The 9168-nt window shown below is 35.8% G+C and overlaps 1 pseudogene; it reads left to right on the plus strand.

The window, feature by feature from the left end:
* The first annotated feature begins 7926 nt into the window (after window positions 1–7926).
* On the plus strand, window positions 7927–8057 carry LOC141446338 (U4 spliceosomal RNA; annotated as a pseudogene).
* Window positions 8058–9168: the final 1111 nt, after the last annotated feature.

The raw sequence follows: 9168 nt of genomic DNA on the forward strand, positions 1-9168 counted from the left end.
TCTCAGATTATTTTAGTAATAATTAAATATATTTTGAAAACAATTACTTCTATAGTAGGGGGTCTAATACTCGAATTTATATTTTTATTGAAAAATAAATCATAAAATAATGTGGGTTTAAAAAATAAATAAATAAAGAAATGGCCTGTTGATTACTACTGTAAAAATGGTGATCATTGTTTGTTCATTTTGATTTATTGACGTGAGTTTAGAAAACGAAAATAAAAAGTTACCAACACCTCATTTGTATGGTTAAGTGAAATTCTGTTCTGATATATTCAAGTTAAATATATTTGTATATATGTATATCAAACTTTTTTTTATTTTTATTTATTATTTTATTTATTTTTATTTTTTTTATTGTACTTGGTTGTCGAGTATTGTGGACATTGTTAAACAAAATAGTGTAGGACGTGAAATAAGTTCAATAATGTTTCAGTTTGTAGGAGAACACGTTTTTATAAAGGGAAAAACGAGCAATGGTAATGCAATTAGCATGTAGAGCTGATTGTGGCCACAGTTGTAGGTGTGGGCACAGTTACAAGGTATCTTGGGGGTCGCCCACAGGGTCGCCATGAGTGAGTGAGGGTAACTCACTAACACATTGTGCAGCAGCAGCGCCCTATGGTGTGGATTGCTTTACTAGGACAGACACAATTTCTGTGTCCTGTGAGTTGAAAATAGCCATACACACACACACACAATACACTGTCACACAAGATAGTGTGGCTTGCTTTGCAGTTCTTAAAGAGAAATTGTCGTACAGACTATACTGAACAAACAGAAACATTTATTGAGATATCATATTTGTCCGTCCACCATTCAGATTAAGAGTATGCAGAAATGATATCTAAGGTACTGTCTTCACACTCATGCACATTTATGACAATAAAAATAATTGTAACAACCGGTTTTATTTAGAAATAAATTGTGAAATGTATATTACAGTGAGACAAAATGTACTTTAATACATTCCTCTTTTTTATCGTTTAATACAATAAGTTTTTTTTGTGCACGTGTTTTATTTTTTATCATTTATCACAAGAGAGTCTGCATTGGAACACTCACCTTGCATTAACTGCAATTCTAACAGTTCTAAGTTATTCAATTTTTCAAATTCCTAAATACAATTAAATATTACTAAAATTGTCAAAATGAAGCTGTAGAATGCTGAGAAGTATCTCTTTTTTAGAGAGATTCTTTCAAACAGATAATTCTAGGGGAAATCTTAAATTTTTTGTAAGATTGCTGGAGAATTATAAAACATTTCTTATCTATTATGAGGTTTTAAGAACACCAAATTATATAAATAAATAAAAGAACTTAAAAAATCGAAGAAGAATTTCTGAAATTGAAGAATTTTTAAGCTAACACTAACTAAGTAAAGTAATGCCTATTTTTTCAGGCGAGCTTCACGTCCAACTACACAATTATGGACGGAGGCGACTAGCAAACTTACTTTACTATAAATATCTCATATTAACCCTTAAATGAAATCCAAAGTGCAGAGATTGGGAATCGAACCCACTAAACCAACAATACATCTTAGCATTGCGGGTCTAGTCTCTTAACCGCCTAACATACTTTATTATAAATTTCTCGTATTAACCATTAAATGAAATTCAAAGCGTAGAGATTGGGAATCGAATCCACTAACCAACAATATATCTTAGCATTGCGGGTCTAGTCTCTTAACCGCCTAACATACTTTATTATAAATTTCTCGAATTAACCATTAAATGAAATCCAAAGCGCAGAGATTGGGAATCGAACCCACTAAACCAACAATACATCTTAGCATTGCGGGTCTAGTCTCTTAACCGCCTAACATACTTTATTATAAATTTCTCGTATTAACCATTAAATAAAATTCAAAGCGTAGAGATTGGGAATCGAATCCACTAACCAACAATACATCTTAGCATTGCGGGTCTAGTCTCTTAACCGCCTAACATACTTTATTATAAATTTCTCGAATTAACCATTAAATGAAATCCAAAGCGCAGAGATTGGGAATCGAACCCACTAAACCAACAATACATCTTAGCATTGCGGGTCTAGTCTCTTAACCGCTCGGCTACCGTGGCACCTTAATATAATTAACATTAACTATAATCTTTTTATTTTTAATAAAGAAGTTATTGTTCGGAAAATTTATATGACAAAAATGAGTTAATAAATAATTATTTAGAATACTATGTACATTTCACTGGCAAAACTTTATGTAGTATTATTGTAGTACGTTCAATAAAATCAGTAACATTTGCAGTAGACACTTGAAGATGATGGAAACAGGATACTTGACAATGAAATGGCCGCAGGACCATCAAGGACCTAGAATACTCGTGTCCAGGGCCTACTTCATCGCAGTTATATAAATACATGTGTAAGGCTATAAAATGTACACAGCTATATAACATTAACTAAGTTACTTTCTCTTTTTTTTTTTTGTCTAAGGCGCTCTTGTTAGAGTTGTTACTGAGATGGTTGGCGCCCGGAGCTTTATTTTGTGCTCTGCCAGCCTCCGGGCAGTGTTCTTTCGTTAAAGGAAACTCTGGTTCTCTGACCTTCCTGAAGATTGAATATCCATCCCGTGTTTCTTTCAAATTGGGGGTAACTTCTTCAAAGTTATCTAGAAAAGCTGTTTTGGAAGGCAAGGGTTTATTGGAACAGTGATCCCTGACTGCCGACATCTTTCTGCCAAACCTTCATCTCCCTTAAGTATTGTTAAAAGAAGAAAGAAAAGAAGAAGTTCCCTTGTCTTTAGCGGAACGGTTATCGCCAATTTGCCAGCTTTTTTGCCTTGGAGAACCTGGGTAATGTCCACAGGCTGTGGAGCGATATATGTTTTAGAAAATCTTGAAAAACATTGAAGGGAAACTACCGGTACCCTTCTGCCAAAGCATTCCTGGCATGGCTGACTCCCTTCATCCGACAGACTCTTCTGTACAGTATCTAGAGGGCAGCATCGTGAGGAGGGAGTGTTTAATGGATTTAGAGTGTAGTTGCCCCGAAATGCCATTTCCTTTTGTACGGTTTCCTCAGAATGTTTTCTAAATTTTCTTTACACTTCGAATCTTATATATCTTATTATCTAATATTAATAAATAATTTTTCTGAGAAATTCGTTTTGGGACATTTTGAGGCGCGTTGTGAGCCAATTACTCGCGAATAGAAGTAGCAGGAAGTCGTGTGAGGTACACACCAGCATTTTTTTGTTCCGGTGTGAATTTATTTCGTATTCAGCATGATAAAAGAGATGAGATTGACGCATCATGTTCTTATTTCCCCATAGAGAGAAAAGAAAGTAAAACTTCAATTTATTAACGTCGTACTTCCGGCCTTTGTTCGGTAAGTTACAGGTCTCCTTTTGGGGGCTTTATAAAAAATATAGTTTCAGATATCCGCGATTTTTTTACAATATTTTTTGAAATATTTTATTAATACAAAAAAAAAAACTCATTTTTTGAAAACCCTTTTTTCATTTTCAAGGGACAGCCATTTCCTGTGAAAACGTGACGTAATTGCAGCACGAAGTAAGATAAAAACAAAAGTGGTATAACAATAAACCGTTCGTATAAAGTAGTAAAGATTTACTGCTTTGTCATCCAACAGACAGACCAGATGTATCTATTGAGAATTTACAAAGAGTGCTTGACTGAACTATAATAATGAAGCACATAATTATAATTCAGATAATGAAAGTTAATAATGAATGAAAAGATCCAATTAAAAAGTTAAACACACCTGAATATTGTCAAATCAAATACTAAGCTGTAATTAAAGGTTTGAAATGTCTTGACACTAACTGACAGCCATTGTTGTCCAGTTTTTTTCTATAAAGTTCCTGATTAAAGGACTTCATGATGATGATGATGATGATGATGACGAATACAAAATGCAGAATTAAGATTCTTATCATTAAATTATTTCTCTTTATAATAATATTTTTCTTTTTTTGTGACTGTAAAGGTTATACATTTAGAAAGGCGCCACAGTAGTCGAGCGGTTAAGAGACTAGACCCGCAAAGCTAAGGTGTATTGTTGGTTTAGTGGGTTCGATTCTCCCGGTCTAGGCCTTGGATTTTATTTAATGGTTTAATATGAGATGTTTATAGTAAAGTCTGTTTGCTAGTCCATCCACTACACCTAATCTACGTAGTTGAACGTGAGACTGGTGTGCAACTGCACTTAGTTCAAGTAGCCTAACGTCAGGCGTACCTTAACCAGTTAAGCGTGGAATTTAGTTTTTTAAAAAAACCACAGTGTGCGGAATTAAAATCAGACAATGACGTGTATACACGTCGAACGCAGGGCACAAAACAACCAAAAGTTTACAATGTCATAATAGTAACTGCAAGCGACTTTTTCTGCAATCTCTCTGGGGCTTGAGATTACCAGAGCATTCTGTGCTCATTCAAAATCTTTTCACCGCTTCACGTATGCATTGCTCTAGTTAATTAGAGACGCAAGAGCTTTTACAAGAAAGAAAAAAGAGCTTTTGAATTCTGTGCAAAATGAAATCATGCTCGTACTGAGGTCTGAACCTCTAACTAAGGTAAAAACAGCATTGCAACAAGGGTTGAGAGCTTCTATTTGTGTGCGTAATTCCCCCAATCTCTAATGCGGAGACCAAACATGTACCAACCACTTACCATTTGGCTGGCTCCAACCGCAGTTCTATTGGTAAGATAAAGGAAACATCCCACCCAAATAATATTCTTATTGTATTTTATTAAAATTTCGAGTTTTTATAGTTAATGGCAATTTTTATATTTTTTCACAACGAGTATACACATCGAACGCTCCATGATAGAGATTTGGTTTGACGTGTATTCACGTCAAACACGCTTAACTGGTTAATGATCTGTCCAATTCTGTTCATTACCTTTCCATGCCTGGATCTACTAGGTCATAAAGGTTTCTTTTCTTGGCCATCCTTTGAGCAAATTCTTAGGGGAGCCATCGAATCTCAAAATTTCGAGATTCCTTTCTAAGCTACCTCATTAGCCTTTCATTCCGGTAGATACCTATAATGACCCGGCTCTGATAGCAATATCAGAATTCTATCTGCCTTCCAAGCAAATAATACAGCCAACTAGGAATCTACCCTTTTTCCCCAGCAGAAAACCCAAATTAAAAAGAAAATGACTAATTTTCTTACCAGAAAATAAATTAAGAAAAGGAAAATTTCTATTCTAATACTTCATGCCAGAAATTATAAATCAAGTATTAAAGAAAATGGTTATGTGTGAAAGAAAAATTAAAAAATACAAAATGGAAAATAATGATTAAAAGAAAATTGGAAATTGCTCAAAACTAGGACACTGGCAAAGCTCCGGTAATGTTGCCACAGTTATCGAGTTAGAAAATTAAAAAAAAGGAAAAAGGAAAACCGATTAATGTTATTAGCAAAGAAAGAACGAAAGAAAATTCCCCCTCCAAAAAAAATTACCCTGTTTTCTGGTGTTATTTAAAATTGCTTGGTGTGTTAGCTCTCTGTTATTAGTATTATTTTCGTTGGACCAAGCAAGCGGTGGGGGGAATTCTTATTATGTTTTCCTTATAATTAAACTAATTACCTTAGTTGTATAATTTCTTTCTAACCCTTGTCCTTTTTGTGTTGCTCCTAAAATATGCAAAAAGCTGGCGATAAAAGGGAATATATATGTATATATATAAAAGAAAACAAATTACTTGTAGGGTACACAGTGGGCAAAAACAATTAGGCAGCTTATCTTCTGGAGAGTCGAATGATTTACCCCCACCGCCCCACCCATTTTGCGGAGTCGACGGACAGGAAGTAGCAGTTTCGAGTAGATCGATACTAGTATAGCTACGGTAGTAATAATTGTATTTCTGTGAATAAAACAGGAAATACACGAGGGGGTTTTTTAGAATTTTCCTCTTTTAGCTTCCGTCACCCACCCTAAATAGTCGTAATACGGTTGTAATTTTTTTTTTTTTTTTTCAAATCGATGTTTTTTGTTGTTAACGATTGTTGTTTGCGGGGATGGATTGTGCCATTCCTATAGCAATAGACCCCCCACCCCCGTTCTGGCTAGAGTATTACTAACACTGTTTTGAGGAATGGAGGCAGTTGAGCAGGTGGGTTAGGTAATTTTTTGAGAACACGGCGACATTCAAACCCATTCGGGTACGATAATTACTTGGCCAGTCCTATATGAAGGTGGCCAACCTGTCCAACTTCCGCCTTTTTTTTTTTTTTTTCTCTACTTTTCACACGAGATCGTTAATATTTTAAGAACTTGGTTTTTCATTTTCTTTTACCAGTGTTTGGGTATCTTAGCTTTTTCTGCTTGATTGGGAAAAAAGATTAGTGTAATTGCGTGTGCAGCAATTACTGGCTATTGAACCTCATTACATCTTATTAAATCAACATAGATATAATTTTTGTTAAACAATGTAACGTCACTAAAGTTTCGGTACTATAAACATAATGAAGATCAATTATTTCTATAGTTAGTTTTATGACGTGGTATCCTACACTGTAACCTTTACATTAGATTTATCGTGCTCCCCAGCAGAGCCTGGAGAGATCCTACAGGCACTCCACGTGATTTAAACAGCAAACCCACAAAGAAACTAGGAAATGCCAGCCTTCAACAACTTCCTGGAGCTAACTCCGCTCCATTTCTAAATAGGTAATAAGCTGAAGAAAACTTCTTTAAGAGAGTGCTGGGAAGAAGATATTCCCCTCTAGCAGCTTATAATTAAAAAGAACAAAAAAGGACCCGTTAATAAACTTTAGGATAAAAGAAGCCAATTGGAAGTGGCACTTTACTGATTTCTCGATTTCCCAACAAAATGATTGGCTAGGCAGTTCTAGAGGGATAGTTAAGGTTAAGAGCGTTCAAGTAAAATGATCGGTCTCATTTCCTGTTTAACAATAATTAAAATTAAATTAGTAAACATTCCAAATATTATGAAAAAGTTGGCTGAGTGGAAATGGCTCTCTATTTTTTTTTTCAGGAGGGCTTTACGTCCAACTACCAATTAGGTGTCGTGGACGGAGGCGAATAGCAAACATACTTTACTGTAAATTTCTCGTATTAACCATTAAATAAAAATCCAAGACATAGACCGAGAGAATCGAACCCACTAAACCAACAATACATCTTAGCTTTGCGGGTCTAGCCTATAACCGCCTTACTTACTTTACTACAAATTTCTCGTATTAACCATTAAATAAAAATCCAAGACATAGACCGAGAGAATCGAACCCACTAAACCAACAATACATCTTAGCTTTGCGGGTCTGGCGTATAACCGCCTTACTTACTTTACTATTTTCTTTTATTAACCATTAAATAAAATCCAAGACCTAGAGACTGGGAATCGAACCCACCAAACCAACAATACATCTTAGCATTGCGGGTCTAGTCTATAACCGCCTTACTTACTTTACTACAAATTTCTCGTATTAACCATTAAATAAAAATCCAAGACATAGACCGAGAGAATCGAACCCACTAAACCAACAATACATCTTAGCTTTGCGGGTCTGGCGTATAACCGCCTTACTTACTTTACTATTTTCTTTTATTAACCATTAAATAAAATCCAAGACCTAGAGACTGGGAATCGAACCCACCAAACCAACAATACATCTTAGCTTTGCGGGTCTAGCCTATAACCGCCTTACTTACTTTACTACAAATTTCTCGTATTAACCATTAAATAAAAATCCAAGACATAGACCGAGAAAATCGAACCCACTAAACCAACAATACATCTTAGCTTTGCGGGTCTGGCGTATAACCGCCTTACTTACTTTACTATTTTCTTTTATTAACCATTAAATAAAATCCAAGACCTAGAGACTGGGAATCGAACCCACCAAACCAACAATACATCTTAGCATTGCGGGTCTAGTCTCTTAAACGCTCGGCTACCGTGGCGCCACCCCTTGCGCAGTGGCAATATCGTAACCAATGAAGGCTTCTTGAGGTGCGATTACTGCTATTGCCACTCTACTGAGTAAAGTTTCTTACGCAAATTGCGGTAAGTAGAAATTTTGTGAGCTTTTCACACGGCACTTCAAAATTATTGTGTTAATTTTGGTTATACTTGGAAAATGTTATCTCTCTTAAATTAAAAAACTTAATAAAGCCAAAGTCTAAGATTAAGTACTTTATTAGTTAAAATTAAGTTGAAATTGGGATGTCCGGATATTCTGTATGGTTAATGTTATCATTGGTATTACCATTTCTCTCTTAGTTTCTCCTCTGTGTGTGTAAAGATATGTGTTATAGTCTTAATGTAGTAATACACACAGTAGACGCGCCATGTGTTGGTAGTGGTAGTCCAGAGCCCCCTCCTCTCAAGCCTCTGATGATGACCTCCAGGACCCAGGATAGGAGCTGACGGTAGGGGATGATAAGGATAGTGAACGTGCGAGCGGAGGAGGAGGAGGAGGTTCCAGTCTCTACAGAGAAGTTGAAGCTTGTAGTCTTAGTGTAATAAAAGTTGCCATCCCCGGGGGACCGACGGCTCACGTACTGTAGGAGACCAGCGCCACATCACCACCTCTGGGTCCATGTCCAGTCCAAGACACGGCTACCTTAATTAGAGACAAGGCTTAGCCGAGTTATTAATCGTTAATAAAGGACGCCCACACTACTAAAAATGGATGCTGTAGATATACATTCTAGTACACCCAGTTTTCCTTCCAACTTCTTATTACGTTTCACCCTTGACTGAAGATCCTGAAGGAAGTCTGGTATTTTTGTATTAATATACACAACTTTTACCAAATTATGGTTCTTCCTATAGATGTACGTGAAGCTTTAACTTTTAATTCATTTAATATCTAATATAGTTTAACTTATTTTATTTTTTTACGGAAGTCAAAAGAAATTATCCTGCCCGGAAATGGTCAAGTCATATTATCGATATTGATTATTAAAGTGAAACCTAGCTACTCACGTATGGAACATAAACTGAAACTTTTCGACCAAATACACAAACTACCATTAAATAGTTCTTTCCCAAGATTCCCAATCATGCAGAGCCCGTAATGATACGAGATTTAGCGGCAAGAGGGTACCATCCTCAAAACGCTCCTAACCTTTTCATTTTGGAGGCCAGTTTGGGAGATATTTGGTGAGGGCTTCGCAAAGAGAAGCTGTATGCTTGCGTACGGCC

The sequence above is a fragment of the Rhodnius prolixus genome, unplaced genomic scaffold, assembly GCF_049639745.1.
Source record: "Rhodnius prolixus isolate KJV_2025 unplaced genomic scaffold, Rpr scaffold_1, whole genome shotgun sequence".
NCBI lineage: Eukaryota > Metazoa > Arthropoda > Insecta > Hemiptera > Reduviidae > Rhodnius > Rhodnius prolixus.